The sequence below is a fragment of the Balaenoptera physalus genome, assembly GCF_965194825.1.
Source record: "Balaenoptera physalus genome assembly, chromosome: 12".
NCBI lineage: Eukaryota > Metazoa > Chordata > Mammalia > Artiodactyla > Balaenopteridae > Balaenoptera > Balaenoptera physalus.
Window position 1 is genome coordinate 13,304,732 of NC_138897.1, and position 13,241 is coordinate 13,317,972.

Consider the following 13,241-nt stretch of genomic DNA (forward strand, 5'->3'; position numbering starts at 1 on the left):
CTGGCATTTCAATGTCCGAGGCCACAAAGAGAATAAGAAAGAGGGGAGGTCAGGGTGAGTGTTGCAGGGCTGGCGCTGACTATCCAGGGGAGCTAAGAGAGCTACTACACTAAGAAGGAACAGTGTTCAAAGAAGCTGGGGGCTTACCCCTAAGGGTGTCTATTTGTACTTCCTGCCCCATGGTCAAGGTTAACAAAGGACTACATCAACTCCATATGGGCAGAATCACCAAGGAGTCACACTCCTCAAAACTAAAAGTTTGGATCATGCTATCAAGCAAAGAATCAACCAATTGAGGTGCTGGTAAAAGGCAAGGGAAATATGGGGGTAGAATGGGTAGTTATTCGACCAACCTTATTCTTATGACCAGCTGCAGAAAAGCAGACTAACATCTTTAATAATGTCCTCCCTTTTTGTGTTTAGATAGAAGTTATACCCCTCAGTATATGCTCTCCAAAATGAAAACCTATGTCTACAAAAACTGGTACACTTATGTTCATAGCAGCATTATTCATAATAGGCAAAAATGGAAACAACCCAAATAGCCGTCAACTGATAATTGAATAGATTGTGGCTCTCCATACAATAGAATATTATTCAGCCACTGAAATAAATGAAGTACACTAGGAATGGAAAAATATGATATATCCCAGATGCAACAGAAATGAAAAAACTCATAAGGGAATCTGCTGCACAATTTTATGTCAATAAATTTGGAAATATAGATAAAATTGCTAATTTTCTAGAAAAATATATAACTTTCTGACACTGAAAAAGAAACAGAAAACTGAAGAAGGCAAATTTAGCATTAAAAAAGTTGATTTGACAAACGTTCCCACCTCCTGACCACCTTCCCCCTACAACACTAGTCTTAGATGATTTTAGTAGTGAATTTTACCAAATCTTCAAGGAAAAGATCATCATTATAAGCTCTTACAGACAATAGGAAAGAATAGCAGGTCACTAGATTTGTAAAGCTAGTATAGGCTTGACACCAAAATGAAACAAGGGCAGTACAAGAGGAAAAAACCAACAACTATAGGGTAATCTCTCTTATAAATGTAGATTAGAAGTCCTAAATAAATATAATTAACATACAATTCCCTCAAAACGGAAACACTCTTATAACAAAATATATCGTAAAGTTTGAGATTAAAAAAAGAAGAAACAGGCTTAGAGAAGACAGTTGCACGATCTATAACAACGGACCTGATAAATACATATTTTATTTTATCAGAGAATTTATATTTAAGGGAGAAAGAACCTAAATAAATAAATAAACAAATAAGAAAATGAAAGCACTCCAATAGGAAAGTGGGGAAAAAATGAGAACAGGTAATTTTCAAAAGTGGAAATCCAAATACCTTTATTATATATATATGTATGTGTGTGTGTATATATATATTTCTTATTTAAAAGATTACTTAAATAAAATTATGGCATTCATATTTTATAAATTTTTTCACTCAAGGTAGGCGTTTATGAGAATTCCACGACATCTTGAGAGTGAAAGTTTATAGAATATGAACACCATATTTCTATTTATAAAAAGTTTTTAAAATAGGATAAAGCAACACTGTATCACTTATGAAAATATTAAAAATGTGAAAAAAAAGTGAGAAGACTGAAGCTTGCACAGGGAAGCTACGACAGTGACGTCCTTCAAGACAAGGCTGCGGGTGTCAAAGAACACCAAAGATTTAGTTGTATTTTACTCCTGGGAAAAAAAAGATAAAGCGTCGGCAGTTGTTAATGGTTTGGTTATGAATTCTTCTACTCCATTTCCCACACTTACATAGGAATTACAATTTTTTAAATGTTCCTCTTTTCTTTCTCTTTTATAAAACATGAGAAAGACAAACTCACCATTTGATCTATACGTTATAAGATGTTGCAATAACAACATGAGAAAAATAATGGAATTTTCTCTGTACAAAGATTACAGAGGGGAATCCCCATGCTGGATTCCTTCCAAAATAAGCTTTTTAAAAAAATAAGTAAATTCCTTAGTTTTATTTTCAATTCAATTTTAAATCATACATGCACTTCCCTCTCATGAAATAAAGAGAAAAGACCATGAAGATTCACTTATAATGACTTTAGGTCTTAAAAAATAACTAACGGTTGTTTTTTTTCTCCTGGCATCGCCATGTTCTTTGTGTAGCTATGAATCTAAGCCTCCCAAGACCACAATTGTGACACACACTTGTCATTCACAGGCCAAGCCACAGGATGCCACTGTTGGTTTTGTGCTACAATGGACTTTTGCTTAAGCTGAGCTGAATGAAGGAAAAAAAAAAAAAATCTCTTTTTCATAAACAGACACATGACAACCATTTAAGATTGAAGATTCAAATCTTATGAGTTCTAATTTTTAAAATCCCTTTAAGTTGGATTTTGAACATCACATATTGAAATCATATGTCTTTTATTAATTGCATTCCAGAATCAAATCAAAACAAACTATTTTGGAGCAGTTTAAAAATGGAGCACCCACTCATGTCTAGAACAAAGCCCTCTGAGAGTTATACTCTCAAAATCCGTTTCTACGCCAGCTGTGTGAAGTCGACTGCTCCATTTACAGACTCAGAAGATCTCTGTGATATATCACTTGCTAAAACTAACAACATATTCACTAGTATTTAAACCTAGCTAAAACTGTTTGTTTTTTTCAATGGGGCCGATGCATGTTAAAAATCAAAGTGTTGGGTAAATCAAATTGCAGTTTTCCTTTGACTTACCCAAAGATACTTTATTTGCATTTCTGAATTGAACCACGACTTACAGTTACACCTGGCACTTTAAAATTTCTTTCTGACCCTGTTCCAGACTCTAGCAAGTAATTAAAGGTTTATAAGTTAACGATTACAGGTCCCAGAGAAACTGATATTTAAAGGGAAGCATTCCTTTTGTCTTATGAGTAAATAAAATATACAATAAGGCATTCCCAAAGTAGAATACATCCTATTAAAAAGTGACTAGATTTATGAATATCTGGTCTATGCATGTGGGAAATAAACTGTAATCACTAAAAGAGACTGTAGCCTAATGAGGGACACATGACACATCCATATGAAAACACTGTCATTAGGAATATGACATGCCAAGATATTTTAAAGGGCCCAGCTCAGAAGAGGAGACTCCCCGAGGATTGCAGTGTCCAGGAAGAGCTTTGGAGGGGACAGCACCTGTGGCGAGACTGCAGGGTCAGTGTCACCTCCTTGTACAGTTTCACCATCCTGCACTTGGCCCAGCCAAGCCAGTCCCTTTCCTCTGCTGACTCAGTCAGCCCCTGTCTTCTGAAGTTTTTCATAGCTCTTTGAACATGTGTTAAGTTATAACTTTCAAAAATTGTTCATTTATTTAAAATACTAGGCACAAAGCCTACAACCAACATGGTATTGTCCCTGGCCCTGAAGCTTATGGTCTAATCCATGCATTGCAGTTTGCTCACTCGTCTCTCTCTTTCATGGGACTAAGAGCTGTGCAGTGTCCCCAGCGTGGAGGACAGAGCAGATTGTGAATAAATGTTGGCTAAATGAACGACGTGCCACGATGCGGTGGAGGTAGGAAGATAGAATTCAGCAGTTGTCCAGCCAAGGGGTGCTGGGAGCTGGGATTAGGATGCGGTGGTGACGGGAGAGAAGGGACAGTTAGAGAAGAAGATGAAAGAGCAAAGGGACGTGTTCCCCACAAGCAGTAGGGAGAGGGCAAAGCCAACATCCACTGCAAGGCTGGCTTTCCCAAGCGGGTTTGTTTGTGTGCTTGTTTTCTTCACTAACCCTTGGCACTGGCAAACCTTTTAAGTTACAGAATAAACCGTGTGCCCACCTAGTTTTTGTGCATAAGCTTGCCTCTTTGGCAGTAAACTGTCATCCTGCAATAAAGGCAAGGCTCCTTGAAAGGTCAACGTGGAGGTCCCCTGGGTGGGCTCTGGTCGGTGTGCTCAGCCAGGGGAGAGCAGGGCGCTCTGCACACATGAATCACGGTGCGTTTGTCCCAGCCCTTCACAGGCACCCGAGCCACAGGTCTCAGTTAATGCAGAGTTAGAGGTGGCTCTTAAGGGTCAGCGTGACTCACAGGAGTGGGACATGAGCACAGTGATGGGCTGACTGGTTGTAAGGTAATAAATTTTTAAACTTAACTAAAATACCCTGAGTCTGAATTCAGGATATTGGTTGCTTGAGCAACAGAGAGGTTAAAGCAGCAATAAATTATGGCTGGTCTAATCAAATAGAGCTGTTACCGCTTTACAACCGGGCACTAGCGCCCTCGGTGTTGGCTGCCAAGCACAATTCAGTGTGGAGAAATGATGGGCAAACTCGAATCAAAGGAAAAGAGAAGACCATGGTCAAGGTCCAAGCTCCGAGCAGACCCTAATCTCAGTTTAGAGAAGAGAAGACCTAGGTCCTAATGTCTGCCCTTCCTGATCATGCGGCCTGTGGGGCGGCTCAGCTTGCCCCTGGGAACCGCAGACTGCCCGCTTCAAGCGAGAGATGTTGTAAGCCTCCAGGGAACACTCTTTTTTTTTTTTTGGCCGCACCGCACAGCTTGCAGGATCTTGGTTCCCAACCAGGGATGGAACCCAGGGCCCCTGCAGTAGAAGCACGGAGTCCTAACCACTGGACCGCCAGGGAATTCCCCAGGGAACACTCCACAGAAGGAAAACACTCTACAGAAAAGGTACTGCTATCTCTCATATGCCTTCCTCTCTGTCTTCCAGAGCACCACTGGGAGAAGTCAAACCCGTGTTAATCACTCGCACGTCTGAATAACCTCATTTACCAACGTTTTTAAAAATTCAGGTATAATAAACACAGAAAAATGCACAGATCTTAAGTGGTCTATTAAGTTTTGACAATTGTATATACCCATGTAACCACCACTTCGATCGAAATATAGAACATTTCCATGACGCAGGAAAGTTTCCTTGTGCTCCTTTCCAGGCAATTCCCACCCTCATCCCCCAGGGGCAATCACTTTCTGATTTTTATCACTTTCTGTTTTTTACATTTCATATGAAAGGAGTCAAAAAATTTGCATTCTTTGGGTTCTGGCTTTTTTTTAGCTCAACATAATGTTCATCTATTAATATGTTGTTGCATGAATCAGTAGTTTGTTCTTCTTTATCACTGAGTAGAGTTCCATTGTATGAGGTACCAGAATTTGTTTATCCAACCTCCTGTTGATAAACATTTGAGTTGTTTCCAGTTGTTGTCTTTTACTAAAAAAGCTGTTGTGAAGAGTCATGCACAAATCTTTACGTGCCCACGTTTCCACTTCTCCTGCGGAAATACACAGGAATGGAACATCTGTATCATTGGGTTATATATATGTCTAACTTTATAAGAAACTGTCAATTAAGTTCCCCAAAAATATATCATTTTACGTTCCCACCAGCAATAGATGAGTGTTCCAGCTGCTTTACATTCTTTCCCAAGTTTGGTATTGTCCATTTTTTGGTTTTGTTTCCTTTTCAGCCAGTCTAGCAGATACAAGATGCTACCTCATTGTGGTTTTGACTTGCATGGTGACTGATGACAGGGGATGTTGAGCCCCTTTTCATGTCTTAAAGCCATGAGTACATCCTCTTTTGTGAAGCGACTGCTCAAGTCTTGCTCATTTTAAAACTGGGTTGTTCATCTTTTTATTGTTGATTTGTAAGTTTTTTATAAATCCTGGATTCAAGTCCTTTGTCAGATATTTGTGCTGCAAATATTCTTTCCCAGTCTGTCCAGGATTATCTGTTCATTTTCTTAGCAGTGTCTTTTGATGCATAGAAATTTTTAATTTTGATAAAGACTAAGTTACCAAGTTTTTCTTTGGTGGCTAATGGTTTGGGGGTTCTGGCCAAGAAATCTTTGCCTGCCACAGGATTATGAAGACAGAGTCCTATACTTTCTTCTAGAATTTTATGGTTCTGGATTTTATATTTAGGTTTGTAATTCAGCACAAATTAATTTGTATTCATGGAGTGAGGCAGAGATTGTGGTTCACTTTTTTCCATATGAGTATACATTTGTTCAGCAACATTTGTTTAAAAGACTTTCCTTTCCCTATTGGACTGACTTGGTACTTTGGTCAAAAATCAATCGACTATCTATGGGTGGGTCTATATCTGGAGTCACTAGAAATAATTTTTTAAGCAACACACTCACCTGGAGAGTAGGCTTTTCAAGACTTCCTAAATTTCAGTCTTTCCTTTAAAGGGAGTGATAGAGAATCCTTGGTTTTGAGAAAATAAAAGCACGTGCTTGTTAAATTACAGTACTTTGGGGGACAATATTTTCAGACACCAAAAGGAAGCAACGTGTCAGGTATAAACCTTCCTCCACACAAAAAAAGAAGGACACATTTGTTTTATTTTTCTTGAACTAAAATTCAATCGGGGGCTTCCCTGGTGGCGCAGTGATTAAGAATCCACCTGCCAGTGCACGGGACACGGGTTCGATCCCTGGTCCGGGAAGATCCCACATGCCCATGGAGCAACTAAGCCCGTGTGCCACAACTACTGAGCCTGCACTCTACAGCCTGTGAGCCACAACTACTGAAGCTCGCGCGCCTAGAGCCTGTGCTCTGCAACAAGAGAAGCCACCGCAATGAGAAACCCGCGCACCACAACGAAGAGTAGCCCCCGCTCGCCGCAACTAGAGAAATCCCGCGTGCAGCAACGAAGACCCAACGCAGCCAAAAATAAATAAAATAAAATAAATACATTTATTAAAAAAAAATTCAATCCGCCTTTAAGCCCTTATACCTCCGTGCTGGTAGGAAAATCAATCCAAGTCTGTCTTAAGATTTCTCCCTCCCTGGGGTTGCAAGAGAATCTTTCTTTCAGCAGGCTGAAAAATTGTGGGGGGAGGGAAGGGCTAGGTGGGAGGTGGGGACTCTATTCTCTGGTCCTTAAAGGGAACAATTGACATCCTTAAGGATCAAGCCTGACCATTTCCTTTAAGGCAAGCTGGAGTGAAACAGAGGTTGAGGTTCATTTTTTTCCTATATGGGTATCCAATTTCCACGCGGTATCCAGGGGCCATGCCAGGTGGAATACAGGGATCCCTGCACAGGCTGGGGGTCTCTGACCTTCCCCAGGCTGCCCCTGTAGCCACTCCCCTCGGATGAATTTTCAACTCCTTGAGTGTCACCAGCTTCTATGGAATATGGCAGTGGATATTTGATATTTTTGTCTACCCAATACATTTCCCCTTCTTCCAGCAACAGCACTTCAATTTCTCTTTGGGAAACCATCCTCCCCATAAGTGACTGACTGAGCTCCTGACCCAAATTCTAAGCCAATCCAAAGCAAGGAAAGTCAGCCCCTGGGATTGCTCTCTGGGAAGCTCTGCCTGCTGGGCTTCAGCTTGGTGTGCTGAGGACTCCCTGCTTAGTGGGATTATCCTACATGGAGAGAATCTGACTAAGAATGAAGCCAGCCCAGAGGGCAGCCAAGCCATGAGAGAGATCAGAAGAGACCAGTCCTCCCAAGCAACAGAATTCACCCATGCCTGAAGCTAGATCCACAATTACGTGAGCCATTAAATTCTCTTTAACAGTCAGCCTAAGTTGGATTCTGCAACTGCAATGAAAGGAGTCCTAATTGTCCATAACTTGGGCAGCCCAACAACCTCTGCCCTTCCCAATCTAGGGATATGTCTCTTCTTTTCCTCACAGCTTCTACATCTACTCCTCACTTCCAGAACAAGTCCCTCAAGAAGAACAGAAGTCAGGAAGAAGGCTGTCTTGAAGGAGCTCCCACTTTCTTACCTGCTTCCTACCTACTGGGAATAAGGGTAAGGAAAAGTCATAGTGAGGATAAACACAACTTAATATCTCAATATTTCAAACCTCTTTCTAGACCTCTGTCTGTCTCCTGCTTTCTTATCACTGACAAATTTTCTCTCCTTCCTTCCCTATCCATGTAATCCTCCTCCCCAGTACTCTTGCTTTTAAGCTGATAAATGCATGAATCACTTACTTTGGGCCCAATACTGTTTGGAATCATAAAACATGGTCTCGCCCCCTTGGAAAGCTCAGCTGTAATGGAGGAGAATTGGGAGCTAGGAGAGAGTAAGTGAATCCATTTTGAATTTGAAGAAACTGATGACGCCATTGAGAGACTCATTGCGGGAAGAGGAGGGGCTGGCAGACACGTAAGGTGGGGCTTAGCTGGTGGTGGGACAATCAGAGGAGGAGACTAATAAGCATGGTATTCTGAAGGAGGAGATTTGAGAGTCCATTATATTAGACAACATTTCTGTCAAACAATACCTGAGAGATTATCTAATCTGACACAGATAGCTCCTTTTATTTCTTTTAAGTAAAATTAAATCCAACCCTAAGACTCAATTTCACAGTGTAATCAATGAGCTAACAAAGCCAATAGTTCCCACAATGTGCTAGAGTCAGGGTGCCACCCCGGCCATGTCCTACAGGGTCTACCAAACAGAGGAACTCAGCTCTTACCTGCTTTATTAGTTTGATTACTCATGTGATCTTATAAAACAATCTCTAAATACATTTGACAACCTAAGAATTAAATTCATTTCCCTGGCAGTGCTAACAAAATTTCTTCCTTCTTTTGAGCCCGATCTGCTTCCCCAGATTTCCGCCTTTTATCCTATGGTCTCCTTTGCTGCCTTTAGGACATCAACTCACATTTCTGGGCAAAAAGCATCCAGGTCTGTCAGTTCAGCTGGACCTGTATTCTGCGCTTACGTCCAGAGTCTCTCGCTGCCAGGACACTCCACTTGGGTGCTCTGCTCACAGATCCTCCACTGGAAAGAGAAGAGAAGAAATTCAAATTACTCCACTAAATGGCAGTGCTACGGTGCTAGTGGCTACGACGAGGCTCTTGGCTTATCTGATTTATGTTTTCCACGTTCCCTGATCCCCTGCATGATGGAGTGAGGGCCACTTCAACAGATGCATGAAATGACTGAGCCGCAGGTAGACAGCACTCCACACCTGCTCAGAAGCTGCAGCCATCAGGCTCACAGCTGTGCACTGGGTGAAGATGGACATCCGCCTTCTGCTTCCCAAGACTCGGTAGAAAGTGGAAACAATCACCACGTGATTCGCGTGCAAGGACGATCCTTTACGGTGGGGCTCAAAACTGGAGCTGCATCACAGTCCCCTGGAGGGCTTGCTAAAACACAGAGTCCTAGGTTTTGCCTCCAGAACTTCTGATTCAGGAGGTCTGGGGTGCAGCCAAGAATCTGCATCTCTAGCGAATTCCTGGTGATGTGGCTACTGTTGGTCCAGGCATCCCACTTTGAGACCCACTGCTGCAGACGAGGGTAGCATGACCTTTGCACTGGTTTTTTCCTTCTGCCTGGAATACTCTTCTCCCAGGAGGCCCCATAAATCTCTGTCTCACTTCCGTTAGGTTTTTATTCAAATATTACCTTTGCAACGAGACCTTCCCAAGTACAATTTCAAACCTCCTCCTCTACTGGACATTCTCTCTCCTCCATCCCTACTTTCCCCATAGCACTTCTCACCTGGATGAGTTCCCTAAGGCTGCTGTGATAAATTCCCACAAACTGGGTGGCTCAGAACAACACATCTATTCTCCCGCAGTTCTGGGGGTCAGAAATCCAAAATCAAGTGCTGGCATGGTGAATTCCTTACGGAATTCTCAGGGAGAACCTTCCCATTCTCTCTCCCAGCTTCTGGTGGTTGCTGGCAGTCCTTGGTGTTCCTTGGCTTGTAGCTGCATCATTTCAACCTCCACTTCCTGGCTCACATGGCCTTCTTCCCTCTGTGTCTGTCTTCACATGGCCTTCTTTTTTTTTTTTTTTTAATAAATTTATTTATTTATTTATTTATTTATTTATTTATTTTTAGCTGTGTTGGGTCTTCGCTTCTGTGCGAGGCCTTTCTCCAGTTGCAGCGAGCGGGGGGCCACTCTTCATTGTGGTGCGCGGGCCTCTCACTATCGCGGCCTCTCTTGTTGCGGAGCACAGGCTCCAGACGCACAGGCTCAGTAGTTGTGGCTCACGGGCCTAGTTGCTCCGCAGCATGTGGGATCTTCCCAGACCAGGGCCTGAACCCATGTCCCCTGCATTGGCAGACAGACTCTCAACCACTGCACCACCAGGGAAGCCCCCACATGGCCTTCTTATAAGGACACCAATCATTGAATATAGCACCTAATCCAGTATGACCTCTTCTTCAGTTAACTGGAAATACACTATTTCCAAATAACCTCACTTTCTGAAGTTCTGGGTGAGCATGAATTGTGGGGGGACCCTAGTTAATCCAGTACATCACCCTTTAACACAGGATATTTTAAATTTATCTTGCTTATTTTCGAAGCCCTCTTCCCATGCAACTGTTTAAGAAGCACCATGAAGACCGGGGATTTTTTTCCTTTTCTTTTAAAAAAAATCATCAGTGACCAGAACAATGCCTGGCATTTAATAGATACCTAATAAATATGTATTGAATCAATAAATGAATGCATCATAGAAAAACGGTATTTTAAGACAAAGCATGGCGTAAGCGCATCAAGACTAAGAATTCCAGGACCAAGCTCTGGAGAGCTCGGCCGTGGAGAAGTGAGGGAGATGGGGAGGGGCCACCTGGGGAGGAAGAGGAGAACCAGGACACTGCGCTTGCTGGTCTGATAACCAGGTGAAGAAAGTGCTTCAAGGAGGAGACAGCATCATCCGTGTCTGATGGATCTGTCGAGTGGAATGAGGATTGAGACTTCAGCCACATGCAAGTCATTGTTGACCTTGACAAAAGCCATTTTGGTGGAGCGGTGGAGGAGAAAGATGGATCAATGCACAGAAAATCATCTGGTTGGAATCATACCAAGATAATCGTGGTTGTCACCTGAAGGCTAAAAATACTGCTGCCATTATTATCTTCTTTTTGCTTGATTATACCTCTTTTAATCTAGTGAATGTCAGCTGATTTTAGAAAAATAAAATAATCTTAAATCATAGATGATAAAATAGAAAAAAATTATCTGGAATTGTTTAAGGTTTAAATTTTTTCTGATTTACTTTTTTTTTCCTAAGCATACAAGTACATCCTATATTGAGTTCATATCTTGGGTATCTAATCAAAGTACTTTAATTTAAATTCCAATGGGAACATTTTAAATTTACTTTATAGCCTTGCTTACTGTTATTATTTCTTTTTTTTCTTTTAACATCTTTATTGGAGTATAATTGCTCTACAATGGTGTGCTAGTTTCTGCTGTATAACAAAGTGAATCAGCCATACATATACATATGTCTGATTTACCTTTAACCTGCTTTGCTCATCTGCCAATGTGTTCATGAAATTTTAGAATCGGGCAAAATTGAATATTACCATTTTCAAAGTGTTTTGGCATAATGTAAAACACCTTTTATAATTTATTTAAGCAATCCACTATTGTTAGCCTTTTGAGTTGTTTCCAACTAAACTATTGTTGGACATTTTGGTTGCTTCCAACTTGGCCCTAACAAACCAACACAAAGTCAGAATAACTGGATGAAAATAAATCACAAATAGAGGAGGGGGGAAAGGAGGAAAACAACTGGAGAAATTCTGGAAAGACAGACCAAATTGTTTAAAGAAATAAAGTGTTTTAATAATGCCCCTTGGTGCACACAGTTTGCCCATATTTGTTGAAAGAAAGAAAAAGAGAGAGAGAGAAAAGAAAGAAAGAAAAAGGGAAGGAAGGAGGAAAGGAGGAAGGGAGGAAGAGAAGAAGGAAGGAAGAAAGAAAACAACCAACAGTGATTAGAAATTATTCATTTTCAACCAAATTATAATTAATATTTTTAGAAATTATCGACTCAACTAAGTTGCTTTCAACAAAATCGTGTGTGCATGTCTCCTTCGGGTCAATGCTTATGTAGCCACTTGAAGAGCTGATGAGCATCCATGGTGTAAGCTGAAAGAGTGCTTGTTATCTTAATATTTGCAAGATTGCCTTCTAAAATCCAGGTCTTTCTTTTTTTTAAATAAATCTATTTATTTATTTATTCACTTTTGGCTGCATTGGATCTTCATTGCTGCACACGAGTTTTCTCTGGTTGCGGCGAGCGGGGGCTACTCTTTTTTTTTTTTTTTTTTTTAATTAATTTATTTATTTATGGCTGTGTTGGGTCTTCGTTTCTACGCGAGGGCTTTCTCCAGTTGCGGCAAGCGGGAGCCACTCCTCATCGAGGTGCGCGGGCCTCTCACTATCGCGGCCTCTCCCGCTGCGGAGCACAGGCTCCAGATGCGCAGGCTCAGCAATTGTGGCTCACGGGCCTAGCTGCTCCGCGGCATGTGGGATCCTCCCAGACCAGGGCTCGAACCCGTGTCCCCTGCATTGGCAGGCAGATTCTCAACCACTGCGCCACCAGGGAAGCCCCAGGGGCTACACTTTTGTTGCGGTGCACGGACTTCTCATTGCTGTGGCTTCTCTTGTTGCGGAGCATGGGCTCTAGGCACGCGGGCTTCAGTAGTTGTGGCTCATGGGCTCTCGAGCACAGGCTCAGTCGTTGTGGCGCACGGGCTTAGTTGCTCCGCGGCATGTGGGATCATCCCGGACCAGGGCTCAAACCCGTGTCCCCTGCATTGGCAGGCGGATTCTTAACCACTGCGCCACCAGGGAAGTCCGCAGTGTCTTTCTTTCAAGTCTCAACTCTGGTAGTGGCCCTGATATAGTCCTAACACAGTCGACTGGCAAAGCAACCAGAGGGTATTACCTCACACTTAGCACTCAAATCCAATATCTGACTTGGTCTCATTCCCAGTCCCGAGGGAGTGAATTCAATCCTTTCTCCTCCACATTGATCACAGGTCCCACGGTGGCCTGTGCAGAAAGGGAAGGCAGAGGAGTTGTCTGGGTTCCAGCATCCAAAGCTTGGCTGGTACATAAGAGAAATGGAGAGCCACTCTCAAAATAATTTGCTTCCTCCTGCTCCAAATCTATCCTCAAAATAGTAAGAGGATGCTTCATATTTTTCAAATGGAAGTGGTTTCAAAGCAGTCAGGGGCCACTGTCAAAGCATTCACGACGTTGGTCTTAAGTCTGACCAGCCTTAACCTGTCCTCTGAAACAGGGCCGATTCTCAGTTCAGACTGAGAAATAAAAACAAGGCTCAGCGGCATATTTGCCCATAAAGCCACAATACGAATTCTCGTTTCTAAGGAAGATGCATTCACTTCTGGCACCTAAAGTTGCTTATCTGGTTCTTCAGAGTTACAGAATTAAATTCATTCCCTGGTATGAATCAAGCCCAAACCATCAA

At 42.1% G+C, this 13,241-nt stretch overlaps 1 long non-coding RNA gene across 1 annotated transcript in view; it reads right to left on the reverse strand.

The window, feature by feature from the left end:
- The window catches only part of LOC309639571, a 160,337-nt gene that overhangs the window by 64,909 nt on the left and 82,187 nt on the right, over positions 1-13,241 (reverse strand). The window contains exon 3 of the long non-coding RNA XR_014251754.1: positions 8,656-8,774. This is a non-coding gene — a long non-coding RNA (uncharacterized lncRNA). The remainder of the gene's footprint in view (positions 1-8,655; positions 8,775-13,241) is intronic.